Below are 14600 nucleotides of genomic sequence, written 5' to 3' on the forward strand. Positions count from 1 at the left end.
GCTGTCCAGGCAGCAGCTGTGTTCCTCTGAGGCAGTCTGTCTAGAAGGAGGCGTCGCGGGCGTGAAGCCTGTGGGCCGCGGCCCCTCAGTGACGGGATAACTCTCACTGCACGCATCCCTGTCTGCGCTTATTCATTACACTCATTTAAGGTGCACTGCGATCTGTGATGTATTTAATGCGAATCATGCAGATGTCAGAATTTACTAATTATTGAACAACAGCTACCAGCTCGCTGTGTCCCATGCAGTCTGCCATACTAGCAGAGACTTTTAAATCTCTTTATGTTTCTTAACAACTCTGTTTATATCTGTTCACATCTGTTCATAATGTGCATCTGCATGCCTTCCAATAGAATCCAATGTATATTATTAAAACTGGGGGGGCAGTAATTGTTGGCTGAGATTTAGTGCCTTTAATAAAGAGATACATGATACAAATAAGAAATATTTATGACTTTATAAATGCATTTCTAGCTGAACTCAACGTTATTATGATAACTGATAACAATGACACAGTCTTCCCTGCCCACATTTAAATGAAGGAAAGATTTAATGGGCAAATAGACTGAAATGATGAGAAATGTGGGTGTTTATCCTCAAACTGAAAACACCATACTACGGCTTGATTGGCATAAGCTCTCCTACACTGATCTGCAATTCATCTATGACAGGTAACAGAGAGACAGAATAATGGAAGCAGACATTAAGCCTATATCAAGGTTTGCTGGCAGCTTCATGACCCTTGAAATATGATCTCACACTCCTTAAAAACTAAATCTGCTGGCCACAGAGGGCACAGGAGATGTGGGCAAATTAGCTCTCACTGTACTTAATGAACATTCCCACCTAAAGCAATTTTTTTCCGGGTTCGATTGTGGGACAGGGATACTGTAACATCTAAGCAAACACTTTAAAAAGCAAAGACTTCTGGGTTATTTGATGAATATAATTATTGGTCTCATGCATGACCGATGCCCTAACGTGTTAAATATTTACACATTTTTTATTTTCCATTATCCCAGCAAGGTTGTGTGCTTGTATATTTGTTTTTCAAGGTGGGGGGCGGGGGGGGGGGGGTGGGTGTGGGAACAAGATAGGATCAATCGATGTAAAGAGGTAGAGAGGCATCCATGTGCACTGGGTATTAGATGGAGATTAAAAATATGAGCACATCCTGTCCCCGGACTAGAGTAGCATTAATGGCGCTATTAGTCAGGAGTACACGCTGCTACATGGCGCTGCAAAGGCAGTGGGAAAGAAGCTCTGGGATTTATTTCCAACAAGGCACATAAGGAAAGGAATATTAAAAAATAGACTACATTGTGTGATCTATTGGCCATGTCCAATTGTTAGCTAAAGCAGCAGTATTGTGCAATTACCTGTATGAGACTTCAAGGGTAATAATAAGATAGGTTGCCTCTCCTTAAGGTGCAGAATTGCCTTATTTAAATTAATATAGCCAAAGTTTTCCAACTTCTTAGATGAACGGTAGAATGTATGGCGTTTGCAAACATTGCCAAAATCATTTGTAAAATAAGCTTTTCATCAAGATAGTAATCATGAGGATCATAGCAGGATATTGAATATATATTGTGGGTTTCTGCTTAATCTTGAGTCATAATGAAGATATGTGTAGATAGGCTGTGAGTACAGTTGTTTTTGAATAGACTGATTTTTTTTTCTTGTTTTGGAGTGAAAACACTGAATCATTAGTTGTATATTTGTTCTGAGTGCAATCAAGCACTGTTCACATGGCAGTTCCAGGCCTGAAATGTCATGAAAAGGATGGATCTTAAAGCTCAAATTTTAAAGAAATGACTGGGGTATTAATTTCATTTGAAACTGCAGATGTGCAGGACGTGTTAGCTTCGCGGGAATGCTAACCATCTGTAATCATAAATCTGTTTGCGAGCCGTGTGACCTGGCTGCGGGAATGAGACCCAAGGGCGTTGAACGGCATCAGCAGCAGGCTTGACCAGACCAAGCCACACATCGTTAATTACAACAACTCTAAAACTGGCAAATGCTCTCCACAGAGCGCAACGAGGCACTTACTGAGGTCATCTTGCCAATTCAGTCTCTTTTTCTTAGACAAAATATAGCTACTTAAAGAGTTGGGTGAAGCAGCCATCTGTAGACTTGATATGGGGCGGGGGGTGAGTGGCTCACTAGGCTAAGTCTCTGTACCTGCGATCAAAAGACTTCCAGTTCAAGTACCAGCCTTCACAAAACAGTCACATGTCTGTGGGTCCTCGAGCAAGGTCCTTAATCCCCAGCTCTAGCAGTACAGCACATTATCTATTAGCTATTGAGAGCAAGATGTGGTGGGTGAAGAGAAGCATTCCAATGTACCTGGCAAATAAAGGATGTTTGTTTGTTTGATACCATACAGAGGTAAGCATGATCTGCCCACTGCAGCTGATTGGAGGAACTAGCAGGGCAAATAAAACTGCATCATGCAAACAGTGCCTGGTAACACCATCCTTGGGGGTGCTGACTTAGCAAGCTGATCTGATTGTCCTGGGTGGGTGGGGGCTGACTCTGAAGCGTTCCTGGGGTCTTTGAGCGTCCGGCACTTTACACAGGGATGCAGCGTGTTTATTTGGAATGGAATGTCCCAGGAACCACACAGGGTCACAAAAAGTGGAGGGGCATGAAGGTCTGGAGAGGTGGTGCTGAATTTCCTGAAAGATTCCATGGAAATTCAAATATAAATTTTGGGAATTTATTATGCCCCCCCCCCCCCCCAAATGGCGTTCATTTTGGAAAGTGCAGTTTTATATGTACTTCTCATTTCTACTTTTTAGCATGGTTTTAGTTAAGTCATCCTATCCTCAAATCACAGGTCATGTGGTCCAAGGCTGAGTCATCTGTGCTCACCTCCAGGTGTGAATCATGTGTTCTCACAGTGGGGGGGGTAGCTCTTTGTAAATTTTTGCCAATTTTGCATGATGGTCTCTTATAAAAAGACGAAATCTTTGCATTTTTCTGGCCGTGCTCCTCCACTACTGTGTTTAAGTCTAAATCATTACATACAAAACTAAATGTACGAACATCAGAGTGTTGCAAACAACTGAGTCCAATACTAAGTCCATGTAATGAGACTATGAAGTACAAGCCTGACTCCAAGGCTCCATTTTGACGATCTAATGCAAAGTATACAGCTCAAGAGAGAACTAACAATTATTTTCGTGTCCAAATCCACTTCCCTATTTTGATGGCAGAAAAAATAGACTTTGTGTCAGCGCAAGGCAGAAAAAGATCGTCCTAACTCTTAAATATTCTGAGGTGTGTATTGCGGGTAACATGCAATGAACCAATTGGAATTGTGCATCACCTTTCCTTTAAAAGGCAGCAGCGCATGATCTACTGCGGATTGCTATTACAAGCAATAGAGATACAAAGCCAGGTCGGTTTTCGCCTGAGGAAATGGACGTGCTCATGCGCGAAGTGAAAATGAGCGAGTATGTCATCTACAGAAGCAACACTGCTCCACCGAAGCAGGGATCATGTCCTCGTCTTCTGACCCCATTAGATCACCTGCGCAGTACAATGATGTCAGAAGAGGGGGGATTTCTCTGCTAAATGAGCACGGTTGCTGGGAATTGGGACTTAATTACAGTATGCCTGCCTGTTTTCATTTTGGGTCTGCAGTTCACAAAATATAAATAAAAGTGCGATGTTTGTTCAAACAAAGCACAAGCTGCAGTTTTAAGGTGTTTTAAAATGTTCAGATAAAAGGCAATGCGGCTGTTATGCTTCATACTACATCTCAGACTTCAGATTCCTTAGCAGACTACAGACGATTCAGCTCTCCTGCCAGCGGATCCTTCCTTCCGCGTGCTGCTGCCTTACACTCCTTTGTTAGCGTCGGCTCATGCAGTTCAGCATCACGCCTTCTAAAGTCCTCTAATGTGTCCTCATTGATGCCCAACACACATCCATCACGCATGGAAACGTTACACGACACGCAACATGCCGCAAAGAATGCTGAGAGCCTCCGATGGCGGCATGGTCGTGTTCCACATGACTTATCTAAATATCTAAAAAAACATCATTTTCGCAAAGCAAACGTCCTTTCAATTACAGTATCTGCTTAATTCTGATAATGAACTCGAAAGATTTTTTAATCTTAATGATACAGTTTGTTCTTCAACAGTATGATTACATGAAAAAACCAGTTGTACTCAATAATAAAATGTTTAGAAATTAAATAAAATAAAATAGCAAAAAACTATTAGTGCACTTCGAGTGTGTATCTGTGTCAATAATGAATAAATTCTAAAATGCACTGCTTAACAATGCTGTTTAACAATGTACTACTGACTTTTGACTTGGTTTTTGTTGGTCAAAAGTGGAATAGCAACGCACCAACAATGCACCAGGCCCGACTCATTTAAAAATCACCAGTCCTGGAAAGCAGGCGCAAAATCATCCATCCATCCATCCATTTTCCAAACTGCTTATCCTACTGGGTCGCGGGGCGCAAAATTATTTACTTTTTTTTTCATGACGTGAAAATGAGTGATATGCTGGTACAAAACTAGCAAAACCACTTTGCGTCACGCTTTACATAGGTAGAAAATAAAGCCGCATGTCACACAAGAAATGTTAAGTCCAAGCCCTAAACTCAAGTACTGCAGCCATGCTTTTTAATGCTTACGTGTTGGGCGCGTATGCCAGATGTGGCAAGTTTATATTTTTGATATTGTTTGAAACTGTAAAAGTGGATATATAGTGTTCAGAAAACCAATCAGCTTCTCATTAAGTAACTCATTAAACAGGATGAGCTAAAATAATGTAGCTACTGTAGCTAGCAAACAAATCCTCACAAAATCAGCTGTCTCTGAAGGCAAATGATCTCTCACTGGCAATAAACCCACAAAATGCAGCGGGCTCATAAATGTGAAGGTGGAGTAACTGGTGGCAGTTTGGGCAAACCTGAGACTGACCCCCACCCATCAAACACCTCAGATGATGCGGACGATGACTCAGAGGGACCCGCTAATACTTTTTCACTCTAGAAATGTTGACCAAACATACAATTAAGGAATAGAAATGTTCAAAGTGTCCAGTTTTCCTGATGTTCCCAGAATGTTACCTCAGTACTACAACTGCCACTACAACTAAGACTAATAATAGAAAAACAATCAAAATACATTGTAGGGCAGTGGGCAACACTATCACCTAACACTTAAAAGGTCATGGGTTCAAGGCTGGATGGTGTGTTTGCAACATACAGGTAATAGCCCTTTTATGAAACAATATTTTTCAACATTAATTACATTAAAAGGATGTTCAGGTAATATTGTGATCATGCTGACATTGACAGAACCTGTTAAAATGTAAAATGTGGAAATTAATGTTACAGTAAGAATGTTCTCTGCCAAATGTTAGAACACCTTACCACAACTTTAGCCAAAGCTCTGGGAATGTTCTCGATTGGCTGGGGGTGCAGACTCCCTGGAGATGGCACATTGATGACTTTAGGCAAATTCTCCACACTGAGTAGATTCTGACTTTTCAAGCCTCATGCTGTGTGTTTGTATTTTATAAAGTTTTCCCTCTTTTATTAGTATATTGAGTTCCACAACAGTACATATACAGACGCTCCTCTAGTTACGAACTTTCGGACATACGAACGAAGAGGACCGTAAGTCTAAATTTTGTTCCTTGGGCTCCCGTTTCCTGTCCGAAACATACATTTTTTTTTCTGCACACCAGATACGCTTAGTATGACTTCTGATCGCTACTCCTGCCGCACAGCAGTGTAGCGTGCATATTCACAGCATCCTAGTTCTTTGTACTTGTGCATAACCTTAAAATGATGTTGAATAACAACTTACAAACATTTCAAGTTACGAACGGCCATTTGGAACGGAACTCATTCGTAAGTAGAGGAGCGTCTGTACAAGAAAATATTAGTTCTCCAATAATTCCCATTAATTTCCCAAAATTCCCAGAAATCCTCATGGAGATTTTCCTTCTTAAAAAATTTTGGAATTTTCATCCATGAAACTAGCCAGTTCAGCAAGCAGAGACAAAAACAACATAAACAAAAATGTGTGAATCTGGACCAGTCACAAAAGAACAGGAGACATAAGTCCATAACTGCAGATGCGAAGGAAGGTTGGATTTTTTCACACAAATTGCCAGGTCACATGACCCTCCCTTGCCAGATAGCTTCACCAACCGTTTATGTGAAAACATTCATATTGTGGTACCGAGCAGACCGAAGCATCATCACAGGGGTGAAGAACCGTCGTGAGACAGGTTTACACAAAGTTACAGAGTCCTTAAAGGACTTCACTCAAGCAACCACAAGATTCCTACAATTAATGGCAGGGAAACGCGGGGAGGCCCCACAGTACACAACAAAGCACACTCATGGTGCATAATTACATGGTAGCTAGGGACATGTCAGGATCATGCATACAACACAGGTAAAGGTACACGTGGCAATAGGGAAATACAACAAAATAATAACATTAACAACAACACACTGCAATAATTTACATCGTCTCCTAGCATGCTTACTGGACTCTGCTATGTGGAGCCATCTCGTCACTGCAATAATATTCAGTAATATGGAGTAGCTATTGCTCTCTTTGCTAGTTTATTAAGATTATGCCTAATGGCTTCTTAAGGAGTACTTCATTATATTGATATCTCTAATTAGAAGAAGCATGTATCGTTGTTATTCTAATAAATTTGTCTAAATTATTAAATCAGCTAGGGAGATGATTTGGATAAAGGGTAACATTCAATATTCATAAATAAAAATAACTTGTGCTTAATAGAGTGTATTTTATATATACACTCACCGGCCTCTTTATTAGGCACACCTGTGCAACTGCTCGTTGACTCAAATTACTGATCAGCCAATCACATGGTGGCAACTCAATGCATTTAGGCATGTTGACATGGTCAAGACAAACTGCTCCAGTTCAAACTGAGCTTCAGAATGGGGAAGAAAGGTGATTTAAGTGACTTTGAACGTGGCATGGTTGTTGGTGCCAGACAGGCTGGTCTGAGTACTGCTGATCTTCTGGGATTGTCACGCACAACCATCTCTAGGGTTTTCAGAGAATGATCCGAAAAAGGGAAAACATCCGGTGAGCAGCAGTTTTGTGGGTGAAAATGCCTTGTTGATGACAGCGGTCAGAGGAGAATGGCCAGAGTGGTTCGAGCTGATAGAAAGGCAACAGTAACTCAAATAACCACTCGTTACAACGAAGGTACGCAGAAGAGCATCTCCGAACCACACGTCGAACCTTGAGGCAGATAGGCTACAGCAGCAGAAGACCACACCGGGTGCCACTCCTGTCAGCAAAGAACAGGAAACTGAGGCTACAATTCGCACAGGCTCACCGAAATTGGACAATAGAAGATTGGAAAAATGTTGCCTGGTCTGATGAGTCTCAATTTCTGCTTCAGCATTCAGATGGTAGGGTCAGAATTTGGCGTCAACAACATGAAAGCATGGATCTATCCTGCCTTGTATCAATGGTTCAGGCTGGTGGTGGTGGTATAATGGTGTGGGGGACATTTTCTTGGCACACTTTGGGCCCCTTAGTACTAATTGATCATCGTTACAACGCCACAGCCTACCTGAGTATTGTTGCTGCATCCCTTTATGACCACAGTGTACACATCTTCTGATAGCTACTTCCAGCAGGATAATGCACCATGTCATAAAGCTCGAATCATCTCGGACTGCTTTCTTGAAAATGACAATGAGTTCATTGTACTCAAATGGCCTCCACAGTCACCAGATCTCAATCCAATAGAGCACCTTTGGGATGTGGTGGAACGGGAGATTCGCATCATGGATGTGCAGCCGACAACTCTGCAGCTACTGTGTGATGCTATCATGTCAAAATGGACCAATATCTCTGAGGAATGTTTCCAGTACATTGTTGAGTATATGCCACGAAGGATTAAGGCAGTTCTGAAGGCAAAAGGGGGTCCAACCTGGTACTAGCAAGGGGTATCTAATAAAGTGGCCGGTGAGTGTATATATGAAAACAACTTGGATTTCTGTAATACATTTTCCGCTGGTAAAAAAAAGCCATCCTTTCTGACATCCTCTTCTCTTTCTCGAGTTACTGAGAACTGACAGGTTTCTTGCCCCAAGAAAAAACTGCGCACATCAGCCTGCATTTTAAACCATGCTGGACATGCAGTCCCAAAGTGTGACATTAATTGAGATGTTTTACAGCAAAACAGTCAACGTCATTACTAATGCGCCTCATAAGTTATTTAAGTCTGGTAATCTTTGTCAGCTCGACAGCACATCTATTTTAATTTTTGAAGTTTGGTGGATATGATATTCCTGAGTATTATTAAGGAGTATGTAGACTTACATTAAATAATTCTGACATGATCTGATTGCATAAAACAATAAATATTTAGTGTATGTTGCCTGTCCACTAAAGTTCTGAATGAAATTAAAGAAATAGGGTAGAGCAATTCGGAGGCTTAAAGTTATTATTATTTAGATATTATTATTGCCAATTGTTATTGAATTGAAGAAGAAAAGCACAGCCTTTGAAAGCTGCTCTTAAAAGCTTCACTTTCTCTGTATGCCAAGATTATGTCAGCTGTCTAAAAATCTGCTTTTGCTTCACTGTCGGGACCTGAGTTTCTAATGCTACTTATTAATATGTCCTGAGAAAAAGTACACCCAGTTATGCTACATTACACCCTGCCTCTTTTAATCAGTGCTGCTGGAGGTATACATACATACACACACACATATACACACACACAGGGACACACAAGGAGCACTCTGTGTCACACACACACACAGGGACACACAAGGAGCACTCTGTGTCACACACACACAGGGACGCACAAGGAGCACTCTCTATCACACACACACACACAGGGACACACAAGGAGCACTTTGTATCACACACACACACACACACAGGGACACACAAGGAGCATTCTCTATCACACACACACACACACACACACACAGGGACACACAAGGAGCACTCTGTATCACACACACACACACACACACACACAGGGACACACAAGGAGCACTCTGTATCACACACACACACACAGGGACACACAAGGAGCACTCTGTGTCACACACACACAGGGACGCACAAGGAGCACTCTGTATCATAGACACACACAGGGACACACAAGGAGCACTCTGTATCACACACACACACATACATAGGGACACACAAGGAGCACTCTGTATCACACACACACACAGGGACACACAAGGAGCACTCTGTATCACACACACACACACAGGGACACACAAGGAGCACTGTATCGCAGACACACACAGGGACACACAAGGAGCACTCTGTATCACACACACACACATACATAGGGACACACAAGGAGCACTCTGTATGACACACACACACACATACACAGGGACACACAAGGAGCACTCTGTATCACACACACACACAGGGACACACAAGGAGCACTCTGTATCACACACACACACACAGGGACACACAAGGAGCACTCTGTATCACACACACACACACAGGGACACACAAGGAGCACTCTGTATCGCAGACACACACAGGGACACACAAGGAGCACTCTGTATCACACACACACACACACACACACACAGGGACACACAAGGAGTACTCTGTATCGCAGACACACACAGGGACACACAAGGAGCACTCTGTGTCACACACACACACAGGGACACACAAGGAGCACTCTGTGTCACACACACACAGGGACGCACAAGGAGCACTCTCTATCACACACACACACACAGGGACACACAAGGAGCACTTTGTATCACACACACACACACACACACACAGGGACACACAAGGAGCACTCTCTATCACACACACACACAGGGACACACAAGGAGCACTCTGTATCACACACACACACACATACATAGGGACACACAAGGAGCACTCTGTATCACACACACACACAGGGACACACAAGGAGCACTCTGTATCACACACACACACACACACACACACACAGGGACACACAAGGAGCACTGTATCGCAGACACACACAGGGACACACAAGGAGCACTCTGTATCACACACACACACACAGGGACACACAAGGAGCACTCTGTATCACACACACACACACATACATAGGGACACACAAGGAGCACTCTGTATCGCAGACACACACAGGGACACACAAGGAGCACTCTGTATCACACACACATACATAGGGACACACAAGGAGCACTCTGTATCACACACACACACAGGGACACACAAGGAGCACTCTGTATCACACACACACACACAGGGACACACAAGGAGCACTGTATCGCAGACACACACAGGGACACACAAGGAGCACTCTGTATCACACACACACACATACATAGGGACACACAAGGAGCACTCTGTATCACACACACACACAGGGACACACAAGGAGCACTCTGTATCACACACACACACAGGGACACACAAGGAGCACTCTGTATCACACACACACACACACACACACAGGGACACACAAGGAGCACTCTGTATCGCAGACACACACAGGGACACACAAGGAGCACTCTGTATCACACACACACACACACACACACAGGGACACACAAGGAGCACTCTGTATCGCAGACACACACAGGGACACACAAGGAGCACTCTGTATCACACACACACACACACAGGGACACACAAGGAGCACTGTATCGCAGACACACACAGGGACACACAAGGAGCACTCTGTATCACACACACACACATACATAGGGACACACAAGGAGCACTCTGTATCACACACACACACACATACACAGGGACACACAAGGAGCACTCTCTATCACACACACACACAGGGACACACAAGGAGCACTCTGTATCACACACACACACACAGGGACACACAAGGAGCACTCTGTATCACACACACACACACACACACACAGGGACACACAAGGAGCACTCTGTATCCCACACACACACACACACAGGGACACACAAGGAGCACTCTGTATCACACACACACAGGGACACACAAGGAGCAATCTGTATCACACACACACACACAGGGACACACAAGGAGCACTCTGTATCACACACACACACACAGGGACACACAAGGAGCACTCTGTATCACACACACACACCCATACACAGGGACACACAAGGAGCACTCTGTATCACACACACACACAGGGACACACAAGGAGCACTCTGTATCACACACACACACACACACACACACAGGGACACACAAGGAGCACTCTGTATCACACACACACACACACACACACACAGGGACACACAAGGAGCACTCTGTATCACACACACACACACACACACACACACAGGGACACACAAGGAGCACTCTCTATCACACACACACACACACAGGGACACACAAGGAGCACTCTGTATCACACACACACACACAGGGACCACTCTCACAAACACGGCACACATAGATGCACGCAGACACACACACGCCCACACATACATACAGGGAGCACTCTCATGCATACACACACACACACACACACACACATCCCCATGCTATCACTGCAGCTCCTGCAATGGAAGGAAATATCCAGCCACATAACAACTAAAGTTCAAAGCACATTTTCCCAGCTGTCTGATCAATAAGGAAACCGCCTGAGAGCCCCCCTCCCCCCCCCCCCCCATTCCCCTAAAGCTTAATCGGCCAGGCTGTCTCACACACAAACCAGCCTGTCTCACACACAAGCCACCCTGTCTCACACACAAAACAGCCTGTCTCACACACAAGCCACCCTGTCTCACACACAAAAAAGCGGAAAAAGAATGGGGAATTAAAAAATAAAAACATGGTCCGTACTGTGAAGATATGACTGAATGCATTACGTACATTAATCATATTGAAATACAACACGTATCCAATTAAACAAAGCATACCACAAAACAGCTAGGAGATGGAAATATAATTGAGTGGTTAGTGTGGTTCTGGGTTATTCTCTACCCTGCACCCACTCTTTCTGGGATGGGCTCCGATCCCCTGCGACGCTGCAACAGCGAAGCAGCTATGGAGAAGGAATGAGGGAATTAATGAATGGACAAATGTAAATATAATTGTATGCAATCAGAAATTACAATTCACTAATGTTTCCATTTGTTGGAGAATAAAACCATAGATCTGAAAAGATACAACAAGTGAGAAAAGTGTCGATTTGAGAAAATGAAAAGCATGTCCCCATGTATACAAACGTGACTGATAACATTTCTGACATGCAACAGCACAGTGATTAATCACTTCCAGCTGATAGGTGTTGGAGGAACCTGCAGAACACAGGACCTTCTCACACTTTCTGGATTAAGGCAGGTGTTTTCTCCAGGAAACAGGTCCTAAATAGCAGGGCTGTACTGTGTGAACGGTCACACGGCTGAAATCACCGATCTGTCACCGAGGACAGGGAGGCTGAGAGCGACTGTCAGTCAGCAGTGACTGTGGGGCTGTTCAGTAGTGACTCTGAAAGGTGAGGAGCATCGATTTCACAGTCCTATGGCGAGTTTGATTCTCCTAAATGTCCAGACAATAGAAGCACCAATATAACACAACTAATACGTGTGTGGTGTCAAGTCACTGAAATTGTACATGATTTTTTTTCATGTAATTATAGCTGATGTATCATTTATTTGCATATGTATGTAATGATATTCCATATGAGGATAGATGAGTGTTACTGGATACTATAATTTGTGAGCTGTGAATTTAAATTTACACAATGAAGCTGTTTTTGAAGTGCGCTTTTTCGCGGCATATTATTTATTTTTTTCCGATTACCAGGCCTCCATAATTTCCTAGCCGTGTTAAATGTGCCCGGACGTAGTTCAACGGGATGCCAGGCACATTTTATTTCGACAGACAGTCGGTCAGCCTCAGGCAGGATAGTAATTGGTATCATAATACAGCTGTAATCTATGGCCCTGTTACACGTTTTATATTATAGTTGTTATAATGTCATCTGAGTTGGTCATTTTGTTTTTAAGAACTGGACCCAGGGATGGATTACGGACCGGGCCAGCGGGGCCGCTGCCCAGGGGCCCTTGGGGTGCAGGGGGCCCGTGGGGCCCCTAGCCCAAAACAATTTACAACGCTTATCAACAATGTATTTTCGTTTGTCTATTTTAGAGGGCCTACATTCTTTGATCCTCTGCCTACAAGGGCCCCTGACCCTATAGGGAGAGCGTTTGGCTGCCAAAGGCCCTTGAATTGTGGTGGTTGTGGTGGTGGTGCTGGTGGTAGTGGGGGGGGCTCGCGAACGTTTTGCCCAGGGGCCCACACAACCCATAATCCGTCCCTGACTGGACCTGCAGACTAAGAGACTAGGAGAAGATTTCAGCAAATGTTTTCATCTTCATGACCTTTAATAAAATTATTAATCTAGAGAAATTATGGATAGTATCCACTGATGCCTCAGCTTTTATTGCTGGGTAATGTTTAAATCCATTCCAGGCAGTAGCCTCTATTATAACTGCTCCGTATATATTTGGTCCATTTTCATTAGTGATAAATTATGTATTGAGTTCAAATTCTAGGGCAATTATTTCATTGTCTGTGTTATTCCTGTTGGCATATTTATTGCATCGTATGTAATAAGGTCTTTTTACAAGAGGAATTTGTTTTCATTCGCTTAGCTTAGTCGTTTCATCATTTTTCCGATAATCATCAGTTTGATTTGACTTTGGAGATTGCAAGCTAATGCGAGATAAAATCCACTTGTAACGACTTTTACCGATACTTTTCCGTGCTAATTTGAAACGGAAGAATGGAAAAGTAGTTCCCAATTGAGGCAGGAGCGGTGACAACAAATGTAATGGGAGTGCTGGAGAGAGCCCAGGCTCTTAATTGCATTTTAAAAGTCATGCATATGTTTCTTGGTTCTTGTGAACGGCGGAGCTTCCATGACTTTGCGTGGCGAGAACGCCGCCGATTCTACCAGCAGGACAGATCAAATTCACCGCCGGCGTAAAAGGAAGTGGGAGTGGAGGAAGGTAATTACCGTCCTCATTAGCCAGAGGAAACTCATTACGGCAGCAACTGTCAGCTACTCTCTCCGTCCCGAGACCTTCCCAAAATATGGGTGCCGGCTCCCCAGGCTCGCACGTCGTAGGATGTCGTACTGGAAGCGGAGCGCTGGCTCGCGACAGCGAGGGGGGGGCGCCGGCGCGAGCTTCGTGCCAATCTGGCCGGCTCGCGCCGTCGTGGGCGGACAGGGAACACGGCTCACGCCGAAATCACAGCTGGCCCCTGTCAAAACCCCAGCCATACATTCATTTCACTTTTCCGCCACACGCCAACGGAAATCGTCACATTTACCTTGCGGAAGATCAAATTTGCTATAGTTTTGCTGAATAAACTTTTGGGATGTTTAACTGGAACGTCCTTTGTGATGCGCATGCGGGTTATCAGCTGTTGTGAATCTGTCTGTGCATGCAGTTATATATACGTGATATTACTGAATAAGGCTCCAAGAGGTCATAATTAATCATTCGGCTCACAGGAATCCATTTGCACATTTTATTAAATTCGGTAATCGCATTCTTTGAAGTGCTTGGTATTTCAAAGTAGGTGCTGCAGTTATATAA

General features: G+C 43.7%; 1 protein-coding gene across 1 annotated transcript in view; it reads right to left on the reverse strand.

The window, feature by feature from the left end:
- Positions 1-14600, reverse strand: part of LOC125724507 (ephrin type-A receptor 3-like) — a 431178-nt gene that overhangs the window by 164100 nt on the left and 252478 nt on the right. The window lies entirely within an intron of this gene.

Source organism: Brienomyrus brachyistius, unplaced genomic scaffold (assembly GCF_023856365.1).
Source record: "Brienomyrus brachyistius isolate T26 unplaced genomic scaffold, BBRACH_0.4 scaffold57, whole genome shotgun sequence".
Classification (NCBI taxonomy): domain Eukaryota; kingdom Metazoa; phylum Chordata; class Actinopteri; order Osteoglossiformes; family Mormyridae; genus Brienomyrus; species Brienomyrus brachyistius.